Consider the following 25149-nt stretch of genomic DNA (forward strand, 5'->3'; position numbering starts at 1 on the left):
TCGACGTTACGCGCGTCTTGAACTAGGGTTCGCTGGTTTATACGCAAATGTGAGTCAAGAAGCAGGGGCATTTTAATCGATATTAGAACGAGAATGAGAGGTGAAGTTTGAACGCACAAGGAAACAAATGACAGGAGGGGGAAGAAAGGAGAAGGAGTGTATGTATTTGCAGCGCGAAAGTAAACAGGTGCGATCATACCAACACTAATGCACCGGATCCCATCAGAACTCCGCAGTTAAGTGTGCTTGGGCGAGAGTAGTACTCGGATGGGTGACCTCCTGGGAAGTCCTCGTGTCGCACAAATTTCTTTTCAGACGGGTTGTTCGACGTTACGCGGGTCTGGAACTAGGGTCCGCTGGTTTATACGCAAATGTGAGTCAAGAAGCTGGGGCATTTTAATCGATATTAGAACGAGAATGAGAGGTGAAGTGTGAACCCATAAGGAAACAAATGACGGGAGGGGGAAGAAAAGAGAAGGAGTGTTTGTATTTGGAGCGCGAAATTAAACAGGTGCAATCATACCAGCACTAAAGCTCCGGATCCCATCAGAACTTCGCAGTAAAGTGTTATTGGGCGAGAGTAGTACTCGGATGGGTGACCACTTGGGAAGCCCTCGTGTTGCACCTATTTTTTTTCGGATGGGTTGTTCGTCGTTACGCGCGAATGGAATTATAAACCGTTGGTTCATTTGCAAAGGTGTGTCACGGTGCCGGGGCATATTACTTGATATTAGAACGAGAAAGAGAGATGCAGAGTGCACGCACAAGGAAACAAATGACGGGAGGGGGGATGGAAGAAGAAAGAGTGTATGTATTTGCAGTGTAGAATGAAACATGAGGGATCATACCAGCACTAATACAACGGATTCTATCAGAACTCAGCAGTTAAGGGTGCTTGGGCGAGAAAAGTACTCGAATGGGTGACCTCTTGCAAAGTCTTTATATTTCACCCATTTTCTTGGGAGGTCCTCGTGTTACACCCATCTTTTTCCAGATGATTCTTTCGACGTTACGCGCGACTTGATTTATGGTCAGCAGATTTATTCGCAAATGTGAATCACGGCGCCATGGCATTTTACTTGATATTAAAAAGAGTACGGGAGGTGCAGTGCGCACGCACAAGGAAACAAATGACGGGAGGTGGAATAAAAGAGAGGGAGTGTATGTATTGGAAGCGCAAAATTAAATAAGTGGCATCATACCAGCACTTATGCACTGGATCCCATCAGAACTCTACAGTTAAGCGTGCTTGGGCGAGAGTAGTACTCGGATGGGTGACCTCTTGGGAAGTCCTCATATTGCAACAATTTTTTTTCAGATAGGTCGTTCGACGTTACGCGCGACTGGAACTATGGTCCGCTGGTTTATACGCAATTGTGAGTCAAGAAGCAGGGGCATTTTAATCGATATTAGAACGAGAAGGAGAGGTGCAGTGTGAACGCACAAGGAAACAATTGATGGGAGGGGGAGGGAAGGAGAAGGAGTGTATGTATTTTCAGCACGAAATGAAACAGGTGCGATCATACCAGCACTAATGCAACGGATTCTATCAGAACTCCGTAGGTAAGGGTGCTTGGGCGAGAGTAGTACTAGCATGGGTTACCTCCTGGGAAGTTCTCGTGTTGCACCCATTTTCTTTTTTTCAGATGTGCCGTTCGATGTTACGCGCGACTTTAATTATGGTCCACAGATTTATTCGCAAATGTGAGTCACGGCGCCGTGGCATTTTACTTGATATTTGAACGAGAACGAGAGGTGCAGTGCGCACGCACAAGGAAACAAATGACGGGAGGGGGAAGAAAGGAGAAGGAGTTTATGTATTTGCAGCGCGAAATTAAACAGGTTCGATCATACCAGCACTAATGCACCGGATCCCATCAGAACTCCGCAGTTAAGTGTGCTTGGGCGAGAGTAGTACTCGGATGGGTGACCTCCTTGGAAGTCCTCGTGTCGCACTAATTTTTTTTTCAGACGGGTCGTTCGACGTTACGCTCGACTGGAATTAGGGTCCACTGGTTTATACGCAAATGTGAGTCAAGAAGCAGGGGCATTTTTATTGATATTAGAACGAGAAAGAGAGATGCAGAGTGCACGCACAAGGAAACAAATGACGGGAGGGGGATGGAGGGAGAAAAAGTGTATGTATTTGCAGCGCAGAATGAAACATGAGCAATCATACCAGCACCAATGCAACGGATTCTATCAGAACTCCGCAAGTTAAGGGTGCTTGGGCGAGAGAAGCACTAGGATGGGTGACCTCCTGCGAAGTCCTTATATTTCACCCATTTTCTTAGGAAGTTCTCGTGTTGCACCCATTTTTTTACAGATGATTCTTTCGACGATACGCACGATTTGAATTATGGTCCTCAGGTTTATTCGCAAATGTGAGTCACGGCACCGTAGCATTTTACTTGATATTAGAACGAGCACGGGAGGTGCAGTGCGCACGCACAAGGAAGCAAATAACAGGAGGGGGAAGAAAGGGGAAGGAGTTTATGTATTTGCAGCGCGAAATTAAACGGGTGCGATCATACCACCACTAATGCACCGGATACCATCAGAACTCCGCAGTTAAGTGTGCTTGGGCGAGAGTAGTACTCGGATGGGTGACCTCCTGGGAAGTCCTCGTGTCGCAACAATTTTTTTTCAGACGGGTCGTTCGACGTTACGCGCGACTGGAACAAGGGTCCGCTGGTTTATACGCAAATGTGAGTCAAGAAGCAGGGGCATTTTAATCGATATTAGAACGAGAATGAGAGGTGCATTGTGAATGCACAAGGAAACAATTGACGGGAGGGGTAAGAAAGGAGAAGGAGTGTATGTATTTGCAGCGCGAAATTAAACAGGTTCGATCATACCAGCACTAAAGCCCCGGATCCCATCAGAACTCCGCAGTTAAGTGTGCTTGGGCGAGAGTAGTACTCGGATGGGTGACCACTTGGGAAGCTCTCTTGTTGCACCTATTTTTTTTCGGATGGGTTGTTCGACGTTACGCGCGAATGGAATTATAAACCGCTGCTTCATTTGCAAAGGTGAGTCACCATCAGAACTCTGCAGTTAAGTGTGCTTGGGCGAGAGTAGTACTCGGATGGGTGTCCTCTTGGGAAGTCCTCGTATCGCAATAATTTTTTTTCAGATGGGTCGTTAGACATTACGCGCGACTGGAACTTGTGTCCGCTGGTTTATACGCAAATGTGAGTCAAGAAGCAGGGGCATTTTAATCGATATTAGAACGAGAGGGAGAGGTGCAGTGTGAACGCACAAAGAAACAATTGATGGGAGAAGGAAGGAGAAGGAGTGTATGTATTTTCAGCACGAAATGAAACAGGTGCGATCAAACCAGCACAAATGCAACGGATTCTATCAGAACTCCGTAGGTAAGGGTGCTTTGGCGAGAGTAGTACTAGCATGGGTTACCTCCTGCGAAGTCCTTATATTTCACCAATTTTCTTGTGAAGTCCTCGTGTTGCACCCATTTTTTTGCAGATGATTATTTCGATGTTACGCGCAACTTGAATTATGGTCCTCAGGTTTATTCGCAAATGTGAGTCACGGCGTGTAACATTTTACTTTATATTAGAACGAGAACAGGAGGTGCAGTGCGCACACACAAGGAAACAAATGACGGGAGTGGGAAGAAAGGGAAATGAGTTTATGTATTTGCAGCGCGAAATTAAAGAGGTGGGATCATACCAGCACTAATGCACCGGATCCCATCAGAACTCCGCAGTGAAGTGTGCTTGGGCGAGATTAGTACTCGGATGGGTGACCTCCTGGGAAGTCCTCGTGTCGCACAAATTTCTTTTCAGACGGGTTGTCCGACGTTACGCGGGTCTGGAACTAGGGTCCGCTGGTTTATACGCAAATGTGAGTCAAGAAGCAGGGGCATTTTAATCGATATTAGAACGAGAATGAGAGGTGAAGTGTGAACGCACAAGGAAACAAATGACGGGAGGGGGAAGAAAGGAGAAGGAGTGTATGTATTTGCAGCGCGAATTTAAACAGGTGCGATCTTACCAGCACTAAAGCCCCGGATCCCATCAGAACTCCGCAGTTAAGTGTGCTTGGGCGAGAGTAGTACTCGGATGGGTGACCACTTGGAAAGCCCTCGTGTTGCACCTATTTTTTTTCGAATGGGTTTTTCGACATTACGCGCGAATGGAATTATAAACCGCTGGTTCATTTGCAAAGGTGAGTCACGGTGCCGGGGCATATTACTTGATATTAGAACGAGAAAGAGAGATGCAGAGTGCACGCACAAGGAAACAAATGACGGGAGGTGGGATGGAAGAAGAAAGAGTGTATGTATTTGCAGTGCAGAATGAAACATGAGGGATCATACCAGCACTAATGCAACGGATTCTATCAGAACTCCGCAGTTAAGGGTGCTTGGGCGAGAAAAGTACTCGGATGGGTGACCTCCTGCGAAGTACTTATATTTCACCCATTTTCTTGGGAGGTCCTCGTGGTGCACCCATCTTTTTGCAGATGATTCTTTCGACGTTACGCGCGACTTGAATTATGGTCCGCAGGTTTATTCGCAAATGTGAGTCACGGAGCCGTGGCATTTTACTTGATATTAGAACGAGTACGAGAGTTGCAGTGCGCACGCACAAGGAAACAAATGACGGGAGGAGGAAGAAAAGAGAAGGAGTGTATGTATTTGAAGCGCAAAATTAAACAAGTGGCATCATACCAGCACTGATGCACTGGATCCCATCAGAACTCTGCAGTTAAGTGTGCTTGGGCGAGAGTAGTACTCGGATGGGTGACCTCTTGGGAAGTCTTCGTATCGCAACAATTTTCATTCAGATGGGTCGTTCGACGTTACGCGCGACTGGAACTATGGTCCACTGGTTTATACTCAAATGTGAGTCAAGAATCAGGGGCATTTTAATCAATATTAGAACGAGAAAGAGATGTGCAGTGTGAACGCACAAGGAAACAAATGATGGGAGGGGGGCGGGAAGAAGGAGTGTATGTATTTTCAGCACCAAATTAAACAGGTGCGGTCACACCAGCAGAAATGCACCGGATCCCATCAGAACTTCGCAGTTAAGTGTGCTTTGGCGAAAGTAGTACAATGATGGGTTACCTCCTGGGAAGTTCTCGTGTTGCACCCATTTTTTTTTTTTCAGATGTGCCGTTCGACGTTACGCGCGACTTTAATTATGGTCCGCAGATTTATTCGCAAATGTGAGTCACGGCGCCGTGGCATTTTACTTGATATTTGAACGAGAACGAGAGGTGCAGTGCGCACGCACAAGGAAACAAATGATGGGAGGGGGAAGAAAGGAGAAGGAGTATGTTTTTGCAGCGCGAAATGAAACAGGTGCGATCATTCCAGCACTAATGCAATGGATTCTATCAGAACTCCGTAGGTAAGGGTGCTTGGGCGAGGGTAGTACTAGCATGGGTTACCTCCTGCGAAGTCCTTATATTTCACCCATTTTCTTGTGAAGTCCTCGTGTTGCACCCATTTTTTTGCAGATGATTCTTTCGACGTTACGCGCGACTTGATTTATGGTCCGCAGATTTATTCGCAAATGTGAGTCACGGCACCATCGCATTTTACTTAATATTAGAACGAGTAGGGGAGGTGCAGTGCGCACGCACAAAGAAACAAATGACGGGAGAGGGAAGAAAGGATTAGGAGTTTATGTATTTGCAGCGCAAAATTAAATAGGTGCGATCATACCAGCACTAATGCATCGGATCCCAGTAGAACTCCGCAGTTAAGTGTGCTTGGACAAGAGTAGTACTCGGATGGGTGACCTCCTGGGAAATCCATGTGTCGCACTAATTTTCTTTTCAGACAGGTCGTACGACGTTACGCGCGACTGGAACTAGGGTCCACTGGTTTATATGCAAATGTGAGTCAAGAAGCAGGGACATTTTAATCAATATTAGAATGAGAAGGAGAGATGCAGAGTGCACGCACAAGGAAACAAATGACGGGAGGGGGGATAGAGGGAGAAAAAGTGTATGTATTTGCAGCGGAGAATGAAACATGAGCAATCATACCAGCACCAATGTAACGGATTCTATTAGAACTCTGCAAGTTAAGAATGCTTTGGCGAGAGTAGCACTAGGATGGGTGACCTCCTGCGAAGTCCTTATATTTAACCCATTTTCTTAAGAAGTCCTCGTGTTGTACCCATTTTTTTGCAGATGATTCTTTCGATGATACGCGCGACTTGAATTATGGTCCTCAGGTTTATTCGCAAATGTGAGTCACGGCACCTTAGCATTTTACTTGATATTAGAACGAGCACGGGAGGTGCAGTGCGTACGCACAAGGAAAGAAATGACGGGAGGGGGAAGAAAGGAGAAAAAGTTTATGTATTTGCAGCGCGAAATTAAACAGGTGCGATCATACCAGCACTAATGCACCGGATCCCATCAGAACTCCGCAGTTAAGTGTGCTTGGGCGAGAGTAGTACTCGGATGGGTGACCTCCTAGGAAGTCCTCGTGTCGCACTAATTTCTTTTCAGACGGGTCGTTCGACGTTGCGCGCGACTGGAACTAGGGTCCACTGGTTTATAAGCAAATGTGAGTCAAGAAGCAGGGGCATTTTAATCGATATTAAAATGAGAAGGAGAGATGCAGAGTGCACGCACAAGGAAACAAATGACGGGAGGGGGGATGGAGGGAGAAAAAGTGTATGTATTTGCAGCGCATAATGAAATATGAGCAATCATACCAGCACCAATGCAACGGATTCTATTAGAACTCCGCAGGTTAAGGGTGCTTGGGCGAGAGTAGCACTAGGATGGGTGACCTCCTGCGAAGTCCTTATATTTCACCCATTTTCTTAGGAAGTCCTCGTGTTGTACCCATTTTTTTGCAGATGATTCTTTCGACGATACGCGCGACTTGAATTATGGTCCTCAGGTTTATTCGCAAATGTGAGTCACGGCACCGTAGCATTTTACTTTATATTAGAACGAGCACGGGAGGTGCAGTGCGCACGCACAAGAAAACAAATGACGGGAGGGGGGATGGAGGGAGAAAAAGTGTATGTATTTGCAGCGCAGAATGAAACATGAGCAATCATACCAGCACCAATGCAACGGATTCTATCAGAACTCCGCAAGTTAAGGGTGTTTGGGCGAGAGTATCACTAGGATGGTTGACCTCCTGCGAAGTCCTTATATTTCACAAATTTTCTTAAGAAGTCCTTGAGTTGCACCAATTTTTTTGCAGATGATTCTTTCGACGATACGCGTGACTTGAATTATGGTCCTCAGGTTTATTCGCAAATGTGAGTCATGGCACCGTAGCATTTTACTTTATATTAGAAGGAGCACGGGAGGTGCAGTGCGCACGCACAAGGAAACAAATGACGGGAGGGGGAAGAAAGGGGAATGAGTTTATGTATTTGCAGCGCAAAATTAAACAGGTGCGATCATACCAGCACAAATGGACCGGATCCCATCAGAACTCCGCAGTTAAGTGTGCTTTGGTGAAAGTAGTACAATGATGGGTTACCTCGTGGGAAGTTCTCGTGTTGCACCCATTTTCTTTTTTTCAGATGTGCCGTTCGACGTTACGCGCGACTTTAATTATGGTCCGTAGATTTATTCGCAAAGGTGAGTCACGGCGCCGTGGCATTTTACTTGATATTTGAACGAGAACGAGAGATGCAGAGTGCACGCACAAGGAAACAAATGACGGGAGGGGGAAGAAAGGAGAAAGAGTGTATGTATTTGCAGTGCAGAATGAAACATGAGGGATCATACCAGCACTAATACAACGGATTCTATCAGAACTCCGCAGTTAATGGTGCTTGGGCGAAAAAAGTTCTCGGATGGGTGACCTCCTGCGAAGTCCTTATATTTCACCCACTTTCTTGGGAAGTCCTCGTGTTGCACCCGTCTTTTTGCAGATGATTCTTTCGACGTTATACGCGACTTGATTTATGGTCCGCAGGTTTATTCGTAAATGTGAGTCACGGTGCCGTGGCATTTTACTTGATATTAGAACGAGTACGGGAGGTGCAGTGCGCACGCACAAGGAAACAAATGACAGGATGAGGAAGAAACGAGAATGTGTGTATGTATTTGAAGCGCAAAATTAAACAAGTGGCATCATACCAGCACTACTGCACTGGATCCCATCAGAACTCTGCAGTTAAGTGTGCTTGGGCGAGAGTAGTACTCGGATGGGAGACCTCTTGGGAAGTCCTCGTATCGCAACAATTTTTTTTCAGATGGGTCGTTCGACGTTAGGCGCGACTGGAACTATGGTCCGCTGGTTTATACGCAAATGTGAGTCAAGAATCAGGGGCATTTTAATCGATATTAGAACGAGAAGGAGAGGTGCAATGTGAACGCACAAGGAAACAAATGATGGGAGGGGAGAGGGAAGAAGGAGTGTATGTATTTTCAGCACGAAATTAAACAGGTGCGGTCACACCAGCACAAATGCACCTGATCCCATCAGAACTCCGTAGTTAAGTGTGCTTTGGCGAAGTAGTACAATGATGGGTTACCTCCTGGGAAGTTCTCGTGTTGCACCCATTTTCTTTTTTTCAGAAGTGTCGTTCGACGTTACGCGCGACTTAAATTATGGTCCGCAGATTTATTCGCAAATGTGAGTCACAGCGCCGTGGTATTTTACTTGATATTTGAACGAGAACGAGAGGTGCAGTGCGCACGCACAAGGAAATAAATGACGGGAGGGGGAAGAAAGGAGAATGAGTTTATGTATTTGCAGCGCGAAATTAAACGGGTGCGGTCATACCAGCACTAATGCACCGGATCCCATCAGAACTCCGCAGTTAAGTGTGCTTGGGCGAGAGTAGTACTCGGATGGGTGACCTCTTGTGAAGTCCTCGTGTCGCACCAATTTTTTATCAGACGGGTCGTTCGACGTTAAGCGCGACTGGAACTACAATCCGCTGGTTTATACGCAAATGTGAGTCAAGAATCAGGGGCATTTTAATCGATATTAGAACGAGAAGGAGAGGTGCAGTGTGAACGCACAAGGAAACAAATGATGGGAGGGGAGAGGGAAGAAGGAGTGTATGTATTTTCAGCACGAAATTAAACAGGTGCGGTCACACCAGCACAAATGCACCGGATCCCATCAGAACTTCGCAGTTAAGTGTGCTTTGGCGAAAGTAGTACAATGATGGGTTACCTCCTGGGAAGTTCTCGTGTTGCACCCATTTTCTTTTTTTCAGATGTGTCGTTCGACGTTACGCGCGACTTTAATTATGGTCCGCAGATTTATTCGCAAATGTGAGTCACGGCGCCGTGGTATTTTACTTGATATTTGAACGAGAACGAGAGGTGCAGTGCGCACGCACAAGGAAACAAATGACAGGAAGGGGAAGAAAGGAGAATGAGTTTATGTATTTGCAGCGCGGAATTAAACGGGTGCGGTCATACCAGCACTAATGCACCGGATCCCATCAGAACTCCGCAGTTAAGTGTGCTTGGGCGAGAGTAGTACTCGGATGGGTGACCTCTTGTGAAGTCCTCGTGTCGCACCAATTTTTTATCAGACGGATCGTTCGACGTTAAGCGCGACTGGAACTACAATCTGCTGGTTTATACGCAAATGTGAGTCAAGAATCTGGGGCATTTTAATCGATATTAGAACGAGAAGGAGAGATGCAGTGTGAATGCACAAGGAAACAAATGATGGGAGGGGGGGAGGGAAGAAGGAGTGTATGTATTTTATGCCCGAAATTAAACAGGTGCGCTCACACCAGCACAAATGCACCGGATCCCATCAGAACTCCGCAGTTAAGTGTGCTTTGACGAAAGTAGTACAATGATGGGTTACCTCCTGGGAAGTTCTCGTGTTGCACCCATTTTCTTTTTTTCAGATGTGTCGTTCGACGTTACGCGCGACTTTAATTATGGTCTGCAGATTTATTCGCAAATGTGAGTCACGGTGCTGTGGCATTTTACTTGATATTTGAACGAGAACGAGAGGTGCAGTGCGCACGCACAAGGAAACAAATGACGGGAGGGGGAAGAACGGAGAAGTAGTTTATGTATTTGCAGCGCGAACTTAAACGGGTGTGATCAAACTAGCACTAATGCACCGGAGCCCATCAGAACTTCGCAATTAAGTGTGCTTGGGCGAGAGTAGTACTCGGATGGGTGACCTCCTGGGAAGTCCTCGTGTCGCACTAAATTTTTTTTTCAGACGGGTCGTTCGACGTTACACGCGACTGGAATTAGGGTCCACTGTTTTATATGCAAATGTGAGTCAAGAAGCAGGGGCATTTTAATCGATATTAGAACGAGAAGGAGAGATGCAGAGTGCACGCACAAGGGAATAAATGACGGGAGGGGGGATGGAGGGAGAAAAAGTGTATGTATTTGCAGCGCAGAATGAAACATGAGCAATCATACCAGCACCAATGCAACGGATTCTATCAGAACTCCGCAAGTTAAGGGTGCTTGGCCGAGAATAGCACTAGGAATGGTGACCTCCTGCGAAGTCCTTATATTTCAAACATTTTCTTAGGAAGTCCTCGTGTTGCACCCATTTTTTGCAGATGATTCTTTTGACGTTACGCGCGACTTGAATTATGGTCCTCAGGTTTATTCGCAAATGTGAGTCACGGCGCTGTAGCATTTTACTTGATATTAGAACGAGAACGGGAGCTGCAGTGCGCACACACAAGGAAACAAATGACGAGAGGGGGACGAAAGGGGAATGAGTTTATGTATTTGCAGCGGAAAATTAAACAGATGCAATCATTCCAGCAGTAATGCAACGGATCCCATCAGAACTCCGCAGTTAAGTGTGCTTGGGCGAGAGTAGTACTCGGATGGTTGACCTCTTGGGAAGTCGTCGTGTCGCACCAATTTTTTTTCAGACGGGTCGTTCGACGTTACGCGCGACTGGAACTAGGGTCCGCTGGTTTATACGCAAATGTGAGTCAAGAAGCAGGAGCATTTTAATCGATATTAGAACGAGAATGAGAGGTGAAGTGTGAACGCACAAGGAAACAAATGACCGGAGGGGGAAGAAAGGAGAAGGAGTGTATGTATTTGCAGCGCGAAATTAAACAGGTGCGATCATACCAGCTCTAAAGACCCGGATCCCATCAGAACTCCGCACTTAAGAGTGCTTGGGCGAGAGTAGTACTCGGATGGGTGACCACTTGGGAAGCCCTCGCGTTGCACCTATTTTTTTCGGATGGGTTGTTCGACATTACGCGCGAATAGAATTATAAACCGCTGGATCATTTGCAAAGGTGAGTCACTGTGCCGGGGCATATTACTTGATATTAGAACGAGAAAGAGAGATGCAGAGTGCACGCACAAGGAAACAAATGACGGGAGGGGGGATGGGAGGAGAAAGAGTGTATGTATTTGCAGTGCAGAATGAAACATGAGGGTTCATACCAGCACTAATGCAACGGATTCTATCAGAACTCCGCAGTTAAGGGTGCTTGGCCGAGAAAAGTACTCGGATGGGTGACCTCCTGCGAAGTCCTTATATTTCACCCATTTTCTTAGGAAGTCCTCGTGTTGCACCTATTTTTTTGCAGATGATTCTTTCGACGTTACGCGCGACTTAAATTATGGTCCTCAAGTTTATTCGCAAATGTGAGTCACGGCGCCGTGACATTTTACTTGATATTAGAACGAGAACGGGAGGTGCAGTGCGCACGCACAAGGAAACAAATGACGAGAGGGGGAAGAAAGAGGAATGAGTTTATGTATTTGCAGCGCGAAATTAAACAGGTGCGATCATACCAGCACTAATGCACCGGATTCCATCAGAACTCTGCAGTTATGTGTGCTTGGGCGAGATTAGTACTCGGATGGATAACCTCCTGGGAAGTCCTCGTGTCGCACCAATTTTTTTTTCAGACGGGTCGTTCAACGTTACGCATGTCTGGAACTAGGGTCCGCTGGTTTATACGCAAATCTGAGTCAAGAAGCAGGGGCATTTTAATCGATATTAGAACGAGAATGAGAGGTGAAGTGTGAACGCACAAGGAAACAAATGACGGGAGGGGGAAGAAAGGAGAAGGAGTATATGTATTTGCAGCGTGAAATTAAACAGGTCCGATTATACCAGCACTAAAGCTCCGGATCCCATCAGAACTCCGTAGTTAAGTGTGTTTGGGCGAGAGTAGTACTCGGATGGGTGACCACCTGGGAAGCCCTCGTGTTGCACTAATTTTTTTTCGGATGGGTTGTTCGACGTTACGCGCGAATGGAATTATAAACCGCTGGTTCATTTGCAAAGGTGAGTCACTGTGCCGGGGCATATTACTTGATATTAGAACGAGAAAGAGAGATGCAGAGTGCACGCACAAGGAAACAAATGACGGGAGGGGGGATGGAAGGAGAAAGAGTGTATGTATTTGCAGTGCAAAATGAAACATGAGGGATCATACCAGCACTAATGCAACGGATTCTATCAGAACTCCGTAGGTAAGGGTGCTTGGGCGAGAGTAGTACTAGCATGGGTTACCTCCTGCGAAATCCTTATATTTCACCCATTTTCTTGTGAAGTTCTCGTGTTGCACCCATTTTTTTGCAGATAATTCTTTCGACGTTACGCGCGACTTGAATTATGGTCCTCAGGTTTATTCGCAAATGTGAGTCACGGCGCCGTGACATTTTACTTGATATTAGAACGAGAACGGGAGGTGCAGTGCGCACGCACAAGGAAACAAATGACGGGAGGGGGAAGAAAGGGGAATGAGTTTATGTATTTGTAGCGCAAAATTAAACGGGTGCGATCATACCAGCACAAATGCACCAGATCCCATCAGAACTCCGCAGTTAAGTGTGCTTAGGCGAGATTTGTACTCGGATGGGTGACCTCCTGGGAAGTCCTTATGTCGCACCAATTTTTTTTCAGACGGGTCATTCGACGTTAGGCGCGTCTGGAACTAGGGTCCGCTGGTTTATACACAAATGTGAGTCTATAAGCAGGGGCATTTTAATCGATATTAAAACGAGAATGAGAGGTGAAGTGTTAACGCGCAAGGATACAAATGACTGGAGGGGGAAGAAATGAGAAGGAGTGTATGTATTTGCAGCGCGAAATTAAACAGGTGCGATCATACCAGCACTAAAGCCCCGGATCCCATCAGAACTCCGCAGTTAAGTGTGCTTGGGTGAGAGTAGTACTCGGATAGGTGACCACTTGGGAAGCCCTCGTGTTGTACCTATTTTTTTTCGGATTGGTTGTTCGACGTTACGCGCGAATGGAATTATAAACCGCTGGTTCATTTGCAAAGGTGAGTCACAGTGCGGGGGCATATTACTTGATATTAGAACGAGAAAGAGAGATGCAGAGTGCACGCACAAGGAAACAAATGACGGGAGGGGGGATGGGAGGAGAAATTGTGTATGTATTTGCAGTGCAGAATGAAACATGAGGGATCATACTAGCACTAATGCAACGGATTCTATCAGAACTCCGCAGTTAAGTGTCCTTTGGCGAAAGTAGTATAATGATGGGTTACCTCCTTGGAAGTTCTCGTGTTGCACCCATTTTCTTTTTTTCAGATGTGCCGTTCGACCTTACGCGCGACCTTAATTATGGTCCGCAGATTTTTTCGCAAATGTAAGTCACGGCGCCGTGGCATTTTACTTGATATTTGAGCGAGAACGAGAGGTGCAGTGCGCACGCACAAGAAAACAAATGATGGGAGGTGGAATAAAGGAGAAGGAGTTTATGTATTTGCAGCGAAATTAAACAGGTTCGATCATACCAGCACTAATGCACCAGATCCCATCAGAACTCCGCAGTTAAGTATGCTTGGGAGAGAGTAGTACTCGAATGGGTTACCTCTTGGGAAATCCTCGTGTCGCACTAATTTTTTTTTCAGACGGGTCGTTCGACGTTACGCGCGACTGGAACAAGGGTTCACTGGTTTATACGCAAATGTGAGTCAAGAAGCAGGAGCATTTTAATCGATATTAGAACGAGAAAGAGAGATGCAGAGTGCATGCACAAGGAAACAAATGACGGGAGGGGGGATGGAGGTAGAGAAAGTATATGTATTTGCAGCACAGAATGAAACATGAGCAATCATACCAGCACCAATGCAACGGATTCTATCAGAACTCCGCAAGTTAAAGGTGCTTGGGCGAGAGTAGTACCCGGATGGGTGACCTCCTGGGAAGTCCTCGTGTCGCCTTAATTTTTTTTTTCAGACGGGTCGTTCGACGTTATGTGCGACTGCAACTAGGGTCCCCTGGTTTATACGCAAATGTGAGTCAAGAAGTAGGGGCATTTTAATCGATATTAGAACGAGAAGGAGATATGCAGAGTGCACGCACAAGGAAACAAATGACGGGAGGGGGAGGGAAGGAGAAAGAGTGTATGTATTTTCAGCACGAAATGAAACAGGTGCGATCATACTAGTACTAATGCATCGGATTCTATCAGAACTCCGTAGTTAAGGTGCTTGGGCGAGAGTAGTACTAGCATGGGTTACCTCCTGCGAAGTCCTTATATTTCACCCATTTTCTTGTGAAGTCCTCGTGTTGCACCCATTTTTTAACAGATGATTCTTTCGACGTTACGCGCAACTTGAATTATGGTCCTCAGGTTAATTCGCAAATGTGAGTCACGACACCGTAGTATTTTACTTGATATTAGAACGAGCACGGGAGGTGCAGTGCGCACGCACAAGGAAAGAAATGACGGGAGGGGGAAGAAAGGAGAAGGAGTTTATGTATTTGCAGCGCGGAATTAAACGGGTGCGATCATACCAGCACTAATGCACTGGATCCCATCAGAACTCTGCAGTTAAGTTTGCTTGGCCGAGAGTAGTACTCGGATGGGTGACCTCTTGGGAAGTCCTTGTGTCGCACCAATTTTTTTTCAGATGGGTCATTCGACGTTACGCGCGACTGGAACTATGGTTCGCTGGTTTATACGCAAATGTGAGTCAAGAAGCAGGGGCATTTTAATAGATATTAGAACGAGAAGGAGAGGTGCAGTGTGAACGCACAGTGAAACAATTGATAGGAGGGGGAGGGAAGGAGAATGAGTGTATGTATTTTCAGCACGAAATGAAACAGGTGCGATCATACCAGCACCAATGCTTCGGATTCTATCAGAACTCCGTAGGTAATGGTGCTTGGGCGAGAGTAGTACTAGCATGGGTTACCTCCTGCGAAGTCATTATATTTCACCCATTTTCTTGTGAAGTCCTTGTGTTGCACCCATTTTTTTGCAGATGATTCTTTCGACATTACGCGCGACTTGAATTATGGTCCTCAGGTTTATTCGCAAATGTGAGTCACGACGCCGTGGCATTTTACTTGATATTTGAATGAGAACGTAAGGTGCATTGCGCACGTACAAGGAAACAAATGACGGGAGGGGGAAGAAAGGAGAAGGATTTTATGTATTTGCATCGTGAAATTAAACAGGTGCGATCATACCAGCACGAATGCACCAGATTCCATTAAAACTCCGCAGTTAAGTGTGCTTGGGCGAGATTAGTACTCGAATGGGTGACCTCCTGGGAAGTCCTCGTGTCGCACTAATTCTTTTTTTCAAACGGGTCGTTCGACGTTACGCGCGACTGGAACTAGGGTCCACTGGTTTATACGCAAATATGAGTCAGGAAGCAGGGGCATTTTAATCGATATTAGAACGAGAAGGAGAGATTCAGAGTGCACGCACATGGAAACAAATGACGGGAGGGGGGATGGAGGGAGAAAAAGTGTATGCAGCGCAGAATGAAACATGAGCAATCATACCAGCTCCAATGCAACGGATTCTATCAGAACTCCGCAAGTTAAGGGTGCTTGGGCGAGAGTTGCACTAGGATGGGTGACCTCCTGCGAAGTCCTTATATTTCACCCATTTTCTTAGGAAGTCCTCGTGTTGCACCCATTTTTTTGCAGATAATTCTTTCGACGATACGCGCGAGTTGAATTATGGTCCTCAGGTTTATTCGCAAATGTGAGTCACGGCACCGTAGCATTTTACTTGATATTAGATCGAGCACGGGAAGTGCAGTGTGCACGCACAAGGAAACAAATGACGAGAGGGGGAAGAAAGGAGAAGGAGTTTATGTATTTGCAGCGCGAAATTAAACGGGTGCGATCATATCAGCACTAATGCACCGGATCCCATCAAAAGTTCGCAGTTAAGTGTGCTTGGGCGAGAGTAGTACTCGGATGGGTGACCTCCTGGGAAGTCCTCGTGTCGCACCAATTTTTTTTCAGACGGGTCGTTCGACGTTACGCGCGACTGGAACTTGGGTCCGCTGGTTTATACGCAAATGTGAGTCAAGAAGCAGGGGCATTTTAATCGATATTAGAACAAGAAGGAGAGGTGTAGTGTGAACGCACAAGGAAACAATTGATGGGAGGGGGAGGGAAGGAGAAGGAGTGTATGTATTTTCAGCACGAAATGAAACAAGTGCGATCATACCAGCACTAATGCAACGGATTCTATCAGAGCTCCGTAGGTAAGGGTGCTTGGGCGAAAGTAGTACTAGCAAGGGTTACCTCCTGCGAAGTCCTTATATTGCACCCATTTTATTGTGAAGTCCTCGTGTTGCACCCATTTTTTTGCAGATGATTCTTTCGACGTTACGCGCGACTTGAATTATGGTCCTCAGGTTTATTCGCAAATTTGAGTCACGGCACCGTAGTATTTTACTTGACAAAAAAACGAGCACGGGAGGTGCAGTGCGCACGCACAAGGAAACAAAGGACGGGAGGGAGAAGAAAGGAGAAGGAGTTTATGTATTTGCAGCGCAAAATTAAACGGGTGCGATCATACCAGCACTAATGCTCCGTATCCGATCAGAACTCCGCAGTTAAGTGTGCTTGGGCGAGAGTAGTACTCGGATGGGTGACCTCCTGGGAAGTTCTTGTGTTGCACCAATTTTTTTTCAGACGGGTCGTACGACGTTACGCGCGACTGGAACTATGGTCCGCTGGTTTATACGCAAATGTGAGTCAAGAATCAGGGGTATTTTAATCGATATTAGAACGAGAAGGAGAGGTGCAGTGTGAACTCACAAGGAAACAAATGATGAGAGGGGGGGAGGGAAGAAGGAGTGTCTGTATTTTCAGCACGAAATGAAACAGGTGCGATCATACCAGCACTAATGCATCGGATTCTATTAGAACTCCGTAGGTAAGGGTGCTTGGGCGAGAGTAGTACTAGCATGGGTTACCTCCTGCGAAGTCCTTATATTTCACCCATTTTCTTGTGAAGTCCTCGTGTTGCACCCATCTTTTTGTAGATGATTCTTTCGACGTTACGCGCAACTTGATTTATGGTTCGCAGGTTTATTCGCAAATGTGAGTCACGGCGTCGTGGCATTTTACTTGATATTAGAACGAGTACGGGAGGTGCAGTGCGCACGCACAAGGAAACAAATGACGGGATGAGGAAGAAAAGAGAAGGAGTGTATGTATTTGCAGCGCGAAATTAAACAGGTGCGATTATACCAGCACTAATGCACTGGATCCCATCAGAACTCTGCAATTAAGCGTGCTTGGGAGAGGATAGTTCTCAGATGGGTTACCTCTTGGGAAGTCCTCGTATCGCAACAATTTTTTTTTAGATGGGTCGCTCGACGTTACGCGCGACTGGAACTATGGTCCGCTTGTTTATACGCAAATGTGAGTCAAGAATCTGGGGCATTTTAATCGATATTAGAACGAGAATGAGAGGTACAGTGTGAACGCACAAGGAAACAAATGATGGGAGGGGGGGAGGGAAGAAGAAGTCTATGTATTTTCAGCACGAAATTAAACAGGTGCGGTCACACCAGCACAAATGCACCGGATCCCATCAGAACTACGCAGTTAAGTGTGCTTTGGCGTAGGTAGTACAATGATGGGTTACCTCCTGGAAAGTTCTCGTGTTGCACCCATTTTCCTTTTTTCAGATGTGCCGTTCGACGTTACGCGCGACTTTAATTATGGTCCGCAGATTTATTCGCTAATGTGAGTCACGGCGCCCTGGCATTTTACTTGATATTTGAACGAGAACGAGAGGTGCAGTGCGCACGCACAAGGAAACAAATGACGGGAGGGGGAACAAAGCAGAAGGAGTTTATCCATTTGCAGCGCGAAATTAAACAATTGTGATCATACCAGCACTAATGCACCGGATCCCATTAGAACTCCGTAGTTAAGCGTGCTTGTGCGAGATTAGTACTCGGATGGGTGACCTCCTGGGAAGTCCTCGTGTCGCACTAATTTTTTTTTCAGACGGGTCGTACGACGTTGCGCGTGACTGGAACTAGAGTCCACTGGTTTATATGCAAATGTGAGTCAAGAAGCAGGTTTATACGCAAATGTGAGTCAAGAAGCAGAGACATTTTAATCGATATTAGAACGAGAAGGAGAGGTGCAGTGTGAACGCACAAGGAAACAATTGATGGGAGGGGGAGGGAAGGAGAATGAGTGTATGTATTTTCAGCGCGAAATGAAACAGGTGCGATCATACCACACTAATGCAATGGATTCTATCAGAACTCCGTAGGTAAAGGTGCTTGGGCGAGAGTAGTACTAGCATGGGTTACCTCCTGCTAAGTCCTTACATTTCACCCATTTTCTTGTGAAGTCCTCGTGTTGCACCCATTTTTTTGCAGATGATTCTTTCGACGTTACGCGCGACTTGAATTATGGTCCTCAGGTTTATTCGCAAATGTGAGTCACGGCGCTGTAGCATTTTACTTGATATTAGAACGAGAACGGGAGGTGCAGTGCGCACGCACAAGGAAACAAATGACGGGAGGGGGAAGAAAGGGGAATGAGTTTATGTATTTGCAGCGCAAAATTAAACAGGTGCGATCATACCAGCACTAATGCACCGGATCCCATCAAAACTCCACAGTTAAGTGTGCATGTGCGAGATTAGTACTCGGATGGGTGACCTCCTGGGAAGTCCTCATGTCGCACCAATTTTTTTTCAGACGTGTCGTTCGACGTTACACGCGTCTGGAACTAGGGTCCGCTGGTTTATACGCAAATGTGAGTCAAGAAGCAGGGGCATTTTAATCGATACTAGAACGAGAAGGAGACATGAAGTGTGAACGCACAAGGAAACAAATGACGGAGGGGGAAGAAAGGAGAATGAGTGTATGTATTTGCAGCGCGGAATTAAACAGGTGCGATCATACCAGCACTAAACCCCCGGATCCCATAAGAACTCCGTAGTTAGGTGTGCTTGGGCGAGAGTAGTACTCGGATGGGTGACCACTTGGGAAGCCCTCGTGTTGCACCTTTTTTTTCTCGGATGGGTTGTTCGACGTTATGCGCGAATGGAATTATAAACTGCTGTTTCATTTACAAAGGTGAGTCACGGTGCCGGGGCATATTACTTGATATTAGAACGAGAAAAAGAGATGCAGTGTGCACGCACAAGGAAACAAATGACGGGAGGGGGGATGGGAGGAGAAATAGTGTATGTATTTGCAATGCAGAATGAAACATGAGGGATCATACCAGCACTAATGCAACGGATTCTATCAGACCTCCGCAGTTAAGGGAGCTTGGGCGAGAAAAGTACTCGGATGGGTGACCTTCTGCGAAGTCCTTATATTTCACCCATTTTCTTGGGAGGTCCTCGTGTTGCACCCATCTTTTTGCAGATGATTCTTTCGATGTTCCACGCGACTTGATTTATGGTCCGCAGATTTATTCGCAAATGTGAGTCACGGCGCCGTGGCATTTTACTTGATATTAGAACGAGTACGGGAGGTGAAGTGCGCACGCACAAGGAAACAAATGATGGGAGGAGGAAGAAAAGAGAAGGAGTGTATGTATTTGAAGTGCAAAATTAAACAAGTGGCATCATGTCAGCACTAATGCACTGGATCCCATCAGAACTCTGCAGTTAAGTGTGCTTGGGCGAGAGTAGTACTCGGATGGGTGATCTCTTGGGAAGTCCTCGTATCGCAACAATTTTTTTTCAGATTGGTCGTTCGACGTTACGCGCGACCGGAACTATAGTCCGCTGATTTATACGCAAATGTGAGTCAAGAATCAGGGGCATTTTAAATTATATTCGAACGAGAAGGAGAGGTGCAGTGTGGACGCACAAGGAAACAAATGATGGGAGGGTGGGGAGGGAAGAAGGAGTGTATGTATTTTCAGCACAAAATTAAACAGGTGCTGTCACACCAGCACTAATGCACCGCATCCCATCAGAACTCCGCAGTTAAGTGTGCTTTGGCGAAAGTAGTACAATGATGGGTTACCTCCTGGGAAGTTCTCGTGTTGCACCCATTTTCTTTTTTTCAGATGTGCCGTTCGACGTTACGTGCGACTTTAATTATGGACCGCAGATTTATTCGCAAATGTGAGTCACGGCGTGGTGGCATTTTGCTTGATATTTGAACGAGAACGAGAGGTGCAGTGCGCATGCACAAGGAAACAAATGACGGGAGGGGGTAGAAAGGAGAAGGAGTTTATGTATTTGCAGCGCGAAATTAAACAGGTGCGATCATAACAGCACTAATGCACCGGATCCCATCAGTGCTCAGCAGTTAAGTGTGCTTGGGCGAGAGTAGTACTCTGATGGGTGACCTCCTGGGAACTTCTCGTGTCGCACTAATTTTTTTTTTTAAATGGGTCGTTCGACGTTACGCGCGACTGGAACTAGGGTCCACTGGTTTATACGCAAATGTGAGTCAAGAAGCAGGGGCATTTTAATCGATATTAGAACGAGAAGGAGAGATGCAGAGTGCACGCACAAGGAAACAAATGACGGGAGGGGGGATGGAGGGAGAAAAAGTGATGTATTTGCAGCGCAGAATGAAACATGAGCAATCATACCAGCACCAAAGCAACGGATTCTATCAGAACTCCACAAGTTAAGGGTGCTTGGGCGAGAGTAGCACTAGGATGGGTGACCTCCTGCGAAGTCCTTATATTTCACCCATTTTCTTAGGAAGTCCTCGTGTCGCACCAATTTTTTTTCAGACGTGTCGTTCGACGTTACACGCGTCTGGAACTAGGGTCCGCTGGTTTATACGCAAATGTGAGTCAAGAAGCAGGGGCATTTTAATCGATACTAGAACGAGAAGGAGACATGAAGTGTGAACGCACAAGGAAACAAATGACAGAGGGGGAAGAAAGGAGAATGAGTGTATGTATTTGCAGCGCGGAATTAAACAGGTGCGATCATACCAGCACTAAACCCCCAGATCCCATAAGAACTCCGCAGTTAGGTGTGCTTGGGCGAGAGTAGTACTCGGATGGGTGACCACTTGGGAAGCCCTCGTGTTGCACCTTTTTTTTCTCGGTTGGGTTGTTCGACGTTATGCGCGAATGGAATTATAAACTGCTGTTTCATTTGCAAAGGTGAGTCACGGTGCCGGGGCATATTACTTGATATTAGAACGAGAAAAAGAGATGCAGTGTGCACGCACAAGGAAACAAATGACGGGAGGGGGGATGGGAGGAGAAATAGTGTATGTATTTGCAATGCAGAATGAAACATGAGGGATCATACCAGCACTAATGCAACGGATTCTATCAGACCTCCGCAGTTAAGGGAGCTTGGGCGAGAAAAGTACTCGGATGGGTGACCTTCTGCGAAGTCCTTATATTTCACCCATTTTCTTGGGAGGTCCTCGTGTTGCACCCATCTTTTTGCAGATGATTCTTTCGATGTTACACGCGACTTGATTTATGGTCCGCAGGTTTATTCGCAAATGTGAGTCACGGCGCCGTGGCATTTTACTTGATATTAGAATGAGTACGGGAGGTGAAGTGCGCACACACAAGGAAACAAATGACGGGAGGAGGAAGAAAAGAGAAGGAGTGTATGTATTTGAAGTGCAAAATTAAACAAGTGGCATCATGTCAGCACTAATGCACTGGATCCCATCAGAACTCTGCAGTTAAGTGTGCTTGGGCGAGAGTAGTACTCGGATGGGTGACCTCTTGGGAAGTCCTCGTATCGCAACAATTTTTTTTCAGATTGGTCGTTCGACGTTACGCGCGACCGGAACTATGGTCCGCTGATTTATACGCAAATGTGAGTCAAGAATCAGGGGCATTTTAATTGATATTCGAACGAGAAGGAGAGGTGCAGTGTGGACGCACAAGGAAACAAATGATGGGAGGGTGGGGAGGGAAGAAGGAGTGTATGTATTTTTAGCACAAAATTAAACAGGTGCTGTCACACCAGCACTAATGCACCGCATCCCATCAGAACTCCGCAGTTAAGTGTGCTTTGGCGAAAGTAGTACAATGATGGGTTACCTCCTGGGAAGTTCTCGTGTTGCACCCATTTTCTTTTTTTCAGATGTGCCGTTCGACGTTACGCGCGACTTTAATTATGGACCGCAGATTTATTCGCAAATGTGAGTCACGGCGTGGTGGCATTTTGCTTGATATTTGAACGAGAACGAGAGGTGCAGTGCGCATGCACAAGGAAACAAATGACGGGAGGGGGTAGAAAGGAGAAGGAGTTTATGTAATTGCAGCGCGAAATTAAACAGGTGCGATCATACCAGCACTAATGCACCGGATCCCATCAGTGCTCAGCAGTTAAGTGTGCTTGGGCGAGAGTAGTACTCTGATGGGTGACCTCCTGGGAAGTTCTCGTGTCGCACTAATTTTTTTTTTTAAATGGGTCGTTCGACGTTACGCGCGACTGGAACTAGGGTCCACTGGTTTATACGCAAATGTGAGTCAAGAAGCAGGGGCATTTTAATCGATATTAGAACGAGAAGGAGAGATGCAGAGTGCACGCACAAGGAAACAAATGACGGGAGGGGGGATGGAGGGAGAAAAAGTGATGTATTTGCAGCGCAGAATGAAACATGAGCAATCATACCAGCACCAATGCAACGGATTCTATCAGAACTCCGCAAGTTAAGGGTGCTTGGGCGAGAGTAGCACTAGGATGGGTGACCTCCTGCGAAGTCCTTATATTTCACCCATTTTCTTAGGAAGTCCTCGTGTTGCACCCATTTTTTTGCAGATGATTCTTTCGACGATACGCACGACTTGAATTATGGTCCTCATATATATTCGAAAATGTGAGTCACGGCACCGTAGCATTTTACTTGATATTAGAACGAGCACGGTAGGTGCAGTGCGCACGCACAAGGAAACAAATGACGGGAGGAGGAAGAAAAGAGAAGGAGTGTATGTATATGAAGCGCAAAATTAAACAAGTTGCATCATACCAGCACTAATGCACTGGATCCCATCAGAACTCTGTAGTTAAGGGTGCTTGGGCGAGAGTAGTGCTCGAATGGGTGACCTCTTGGAAGTCCTCATATCGCAAAAAAATTTTTTCAGATGGGTCGTTCGACGTTACTTGCGACTGGAACTATGGTTCGCTGGTTTATACGCAAATGTGAGTCAAGAAAAAGGGGTATTTTAATCGATATTAGAACGAGAAGGAGAGGTGCAGTGTGAACGCACAAGGAAACAAATGATGGGAGGTGGGAAGGGAAGAAGGAGTGTATGTATTTTCAGCACGAAATTAAACAGGTGCGGTCACACCAGCATAAATGCACCGGATCCCATCAGAACTCCGCAGGTAAGTGTGCTTTGGCGAAAGTTGTACAATGATGGGTTACCTCCTGGGAAGTTCTCGTGTTGCACCCATTTTCCTTTTTTCAGATGTGCAGTTCGACGTTACGCGCGACTTTAATTATGGTCCGCAGATTTATTCGCAAATGTGAGTCACGACATCGTGGCATTTTACTTGATATTTGAACGAGAACGAGAGGTGCAGTGCACACGCACAAGGAAACAAATGACGGGAGGGGATAGAAAGGAGAAGGAGTTTATGTATTTGCAGGCGAAATTAAACAGGTGCGATCATACCAGCACTAATGCACCGGATCCCATCAGAACTCCGCAGTTAAGTGTGCTTCGGCGAGAGTAGTACTCGGATGGGTGACCTCTTGGAAAGTCCTCGTGTCGCACTAATTTTTTTTTCAGACGGGTCGTTTATCGTTACGCGCGACTGGAGCTAGGGTCCACTGGTTTATACGCAAATGTGAGTCATGAAGCAGGAGCATTTTAATCGATATTAGAACGAGAAGGAGAGGTGCAGTGTGAACGCACAAGGAAACAATTGATGGGAGGGGGTGGGAAGGAGAAGGAGTGTATGTATTTTCAGCACGAAATAAAACAGGTGCGATCATACCAGCACTAATGCAACGGATTCTATCAGAACTCCCTAGGTAAGGGTGCTTGGGCGAGAGTAGTACTAGCATGGGTTACCTCCTGCGAAGTCCTTATATTTCACCCATTTTCTTGTGAAGTCCTCTTGTCGCCCCAATTTTTTTTCAGACGGGTCGTTCGACGTTACGCACGTCTGGAATTAGGGTCCGCTGGTTTATACGCAAATGTGAGTCAAGAATCAGGGGCATTTTAATCGATATTAGAACGAGAATGAGAGGTGAAGTGTGAACGCACAAGGAAACAAATGACGGGAGGGGGAAGAAAGGAGAAGGAGTGTATGTATTTGTAGTGCGAAATTAAACAGGTGCGATCATACCAGCACTAAAGCTCCGAATCCCATTAAAACTCCGCAGTTAAGTGTGCTTGGGCGAGGGTAGTACTCGGATGGTTGACCACCTGGGAAGCCCTCGTGTTGCACCCATTTTCTTTTTTACAGATGTGCCGTTCGACGTTACGCGCGACTTTAATTATGGTCTGCAGATTTATTCGCAAATGTGAGTCACGGCGCCGTGGCATTTTACTTGATATTTGAACGAGAACGAGAGGTGCAGTGCGCACGCACAAGGAAACAAATGTCGGGAGGGGGAAGAAAGGAGAAGGAGTTTATGTATTTGCAGCACGAAATTAAACAGTTGCGATCATACCAGCACTAATGCACCAGATCCCATCAAAACTCCACAATTAATTGTGCTTTGGCGAGAGTTGTACTCGGATGGGTGACCTCCTGGGAAGTCCTCGTGTCGCACTAATTTTTTTTTCAGACGGGTCGTTCGACGTTACGCGCGACTGGAACTAGGGTCCACTGGTTTATACACAAATGTGAGTCAAGAAGCAGGGGCATTTTAATCTATATTATAACGAGAAGGAGAGATGCAGAGTGCACGCACAAGGAAACAAATGACGGGAGGGGGGATGGAGGGAGAAAAAGTGTATGTATTTGCAGCGCAGAATGAAACATGAGCCATCATACCAGCACCAATGCAACGGATTCTATCAGAACTCCGCAAG

At 46.3% G+C, this 25149-nt stretch overlaps 4 non-coding genes and 44 pseudogenes across 4 annotated transcripts; all 48 read left to right on the forward strand.

Moving 5' to 3' along the window:
• Positions 1-185: 185 nt before the first annotated feature.
• On the forward strand, positions 186-304 carry LOC148247001 (5S ribosomal RNA). The gene has a single exon (XR_015815353.1). It is a non-coding gene; the product is annotated as a 5S ribosomal RNA (ribosomal RNA).
• A 205-nt stretch (positions 305-509) lies between these two features.
• Positions 510-628, forward strand: LOC148247002 (5S ribosomal RNA; annotated as a pseudogene).
• Positions 629-1189: 561 nt separating this feature from the next.
• LOC148247003 (5S ribosomal RNA) lies at positions 1190-1307 on the forward strand (annotated as a pseudogene).
• A 205-nt stretch (positions 1308-1512) lies between these two features.
• On the forward strand, positions 1513-1631 carry LOC148247004 (5S ribosomal RNA; annotated as a pseudogene).
• A 209-nt stretch (positions 1632-1840) lies between these two features.
• LOC148247005 (5S ribosomal RNA) lies at positions 1841-1959 on the forward strand (annotated as a pseudogene).
• A 561-nt stretch (positions 1960-2520) lies between these two features.
• LOC148247006 (5S ribosomal RNA) lies at positions 2521-2639 on the forward strand (annotated as a pseudogene).
• Positions 2640-2844: 205 nt separating this feature from the next.
• On the forward strand, positions 2845-2963 carry LOC148247007 (5S ribosomal RNA; annotated as a pseudogene).
• A 716-nt stretch (positions 2964-3679) lies between these two features.
• Positions 3680-3798, forward strand: LOC148247008 (5S ribosomal RNA; annotated as a pseudogene).
• Positions 3799-4003: 205 nt separating this feature from the next.
• LOC148247009 (5S ribosomal RNA) lies at positions 4004-4122 on the forward strand (annotated as a pseudogene).
• Positions 4123-4683: 561 nt separating this feature from the next.
• LOC148247010 (5S ribosomal RNA) lies at positions 4684-4801 on the forward strand (annotated as a pseudogene).
• A 203-nt stretch (positions 4802-5004) lies between these two features.
• LOC148247011 (5S ribosomal RNA) lies at positions 5005-5123 on the forward strand (annotated as a pseudogene).
• Positions 5124-5684: 561 nt separating this feature from the next.
• Positions 5685-5803, forward strand: LOC148247012 (5S ribosomal RNA; annotated as a pseudogene).
• Positions 5804-6365: 562 nt separating this feature from the next.
• On the forward strand, positions 6366-6484 carry LOC148247013 (5S ribosomal RNA). The gene has a single exon (XR_015814480.1). It is a non-coding gene; the product is annotated as a 5S ribosomal RNA (ribosomal RNA).
• Positions 6485-7401: 917 nt separating this feature from the next.
• LOC148247014 (5S ribosomal RNA) lies at positions 7402-7520 on the forward strand (annotated as a pseudogene).
• Positions 7521-8084: 564 nt separating this feature from the next.
• Positions 8085-8202, forward strand: LOC148247015 (5S ribosomal RNA; annotated as a pseudogene).
• Positions 8203-8405: 203 nt separating this feature from the next.
• Positions 8406-8523, forward strand: LOC148247016 (5S ribosomal RNA; annotated as a pseudogene).
• Positions 8524-8732: 209 nt separating this feature from the next.
• LOC148247017 (5S ribosomal RNA) lies at positions 8733-8851 on the forward strand. Its single transcript, XR_015814511.1, has one exon. It is a non-coding gene; the product is annotated as a 5S ribosomal RNA (ribosomal RNA).
• A 203-nt stretch (positions 8852-9054) lies between these two features.
• Positions 9055-9173, forward strand: LOC148247018 (5S ribosomal RNA; annotated as a pseudogene).
• A 209-nt stretch (positions 9174-9382) lies between these two features.
• On the forward strand, positions 9383-9501 carry LOC148247019 (5S ribosomal RNA). The gene has a single exon (XR_015814512.1). It is a non-coding gene; the product is annotated as a 5S ribosomal RNA (ribosomal RNA).
• A 204-nt stretch (positions 9502-9705) lies between these two features.
• LOC148247020 (5S ribosomal RNA) lies at positions 9706-9824 on the forward strand (annotated as a pseudogene).
• Positions 9825-10033: 209 nt separating this feature from the next.
• On the forward strand, positions 10034-10152 carry LOC148247021 (5S ribosomal RNA; annotated as a pseudogene).
• Positions 10153-10714: 562 nt separating this feature from the next.
• Positions 10715-10833, forward strand: LOC148247022 (5S ribosomal RNA; annotated as a pseudogene).
• Positions 10834-11038: 205 nt separating this feature from the next.
• Positions 11039-11157, forward strand: LOC148247023 (5S ribosomal RNA; annotated as a pseudogene).
• Positions 11158-11716: 559 nt separating this feature from the next.
• Positions 11717-11835, forward strand: LOC148247024 (5S ribosomal RNA; annotated as a pseudogene).
• A 206-nt stretch (positions 11836-12041) lies between these two features.
• On the forward strand, positions 12042-12160 carry LOC148247025 (5S ribosomal RNA; annotated as a pseudogene).
• A 560-nt stretch (positions 12161-12720) lies between these two features.
• Positions 12721-12839, forward strand: LOC148247026 (5S ribosomal RNA; annotated as a pseudogene).
• A 205-nt stretch (positions 12840-13044) lies between these two features.
• On the forward strand, positions 13045-13163 carry LOC148247027 (5S ribosomal RNA; annotated as a pseudogene).
• A 532-nt stretch (positions 13164-13695) lies between these two features.
• On the forward strand, positions 13696-13814 carry LOC148247028 (5S ribosomal RNA; annotated as a pseudogene).
• A 207-nt stretch (positions 13815-14021) lies between these two features.
• LOC148247029 (5S ribosomal RNA) lies at positions 14022-14141 on the forward strand (annotated as a pseudogene).
• A 560-nt stretch (positions 14142-14701) lies between these two features.
• On the forward strand, positions 14702-14820 carry LOC148247030 (5S ribosomal RNA; annotated as a pseudogene).
• Positions 14821-15379: 559 nt separating this feature from the next.
• On the forward strand, positions 15380-15498 carry LOC148247031 (5S ribosomal RNA; annotated as a pseudogene).
• Positions 15499-16055: 557 nt separating this feature from the next.
• On the forward strand, positions 16056-16174 carry LOC148247032 (5S ribosomal RNA; annotated as a pseudogene).
• A 559-nt stretch (positions 16175-16733) lies between these two features.
• LOC148247033 (5S ribosomal RNA) lies at positions 16734-16852 on the forward strand (annotated as a pseudogene).
• Positions 16853-17410: 558 nt separating this feature from the next.
• LOC148247034 (5S ribosomal RNA) lies at positions 17411-17529 on the forward strand (annotated as a pseudogene).
• A 204-nt stretch (positions 17530-17733) lies between these two features.
• On the forward strand, positions 17734-17852 carry LOC148247035 (5S ribosomal RNA; annotated as a pseudogene).
• Positions 17853-18061: 209 nt separating this feature from the next.
• LOC148247036 (5S ribosomal RNA) lies at positions 18062-18180 on the forward strand (annotated as a pseudogene).
• A 589-nt stretch (positions 18181-18769) lies between these two features.
• LOC148247037 (5S ribosomal RNA) lies at positions 18770-18888 on the forward strand (annotated as a pseudogene).
• A 204-nt stretch (positions 18889-19092) lies between these two features.
• Positions 19093-19211, forward strand: LOC148247038 (5S ribosomal RNA; annotated as a pseudogene).
• A 561-nt stretch (positions 19212-19772) lies between these two features.
• Positions 19773-19890, forward strand: LOC148247039 (5S ribosomal RNA; annotated as a pseudogene).
• Positions 19891-20095: 205 nt separating this feature from the next.
• Positions 20096-20214, forward strand: LOC148247040 (5S ribosomal RNA; annotated as a pseudogene).
• A 209-nt stretch (positions 20215-20423) lies between these two features.
• Positions 20424-20542, forward strand: LOC148247041 (5S ribosomal RNA; annotated as a pseudogene).
• Positions 20543-21103: 561 nt separating this feature from the next.
• On the forward strand, positions 21104-21222 carry LOC148247042 (5S ribosomal RNA; annotated as a pseudogene).
• Positions 21223-21783: 561 nt separating this feature from the next.
• LOC148247043 (5S ribosomal RNA) lies at positions 21784-21901 on the forward strand (annotated as a pseudogene).
• Positions 21902-22106: 205 nt separating this feature from the next.
• LOC148247044 (5S ribosomal RNA) lies at positions 22107-22225 on the forward strand (annotated as a pseudogene).
• A 209-nt stretch (positions 22226-22434) lies between these two features.
• LOC148247045 (5S ribosomal RNA) lies at positions 22435-22553 on the forward strand (annotated as a pseudogene).
• Positions 22554-23437: 884 nt separating this feature from the next.
• Positions 23438-23556, forward strand: LOC148247046 (5S ribosomal RNA; annotated as a pseudogene).
• Positions 23557-23764: 208 nt separating this feature from the next.
• On the forward strand, positions 23765-23883 carry LOC148247047 (5S ribosomal RNA; annotated as a pseudogene).
• A 560-nt stretch (positions 23884-24443) lies between these two features.
• Positions 24444-24562, forward strand: LOC148247048 (5S ribosomal RNA; annotated as a pseudogene).
• The last annotated feature ends 587 nt before the right edge of the window (positions 24563-25149 follow it).

This window comes from Carica papaya, chromosome 8 (assembly GCF_054855325.1).
Source record: "Carica papaya isolate Zhongbai chromosome 8, ASM5485532v1, whole genome shotgun sequence".
Classification (NCBI taxonomy): domain Eukaryota; kingdom Viridiplantae; phylum Streptophyta; class Magnoliopsida; order Brassicales; family Caricaceae; genus Carica; species Carica papaya.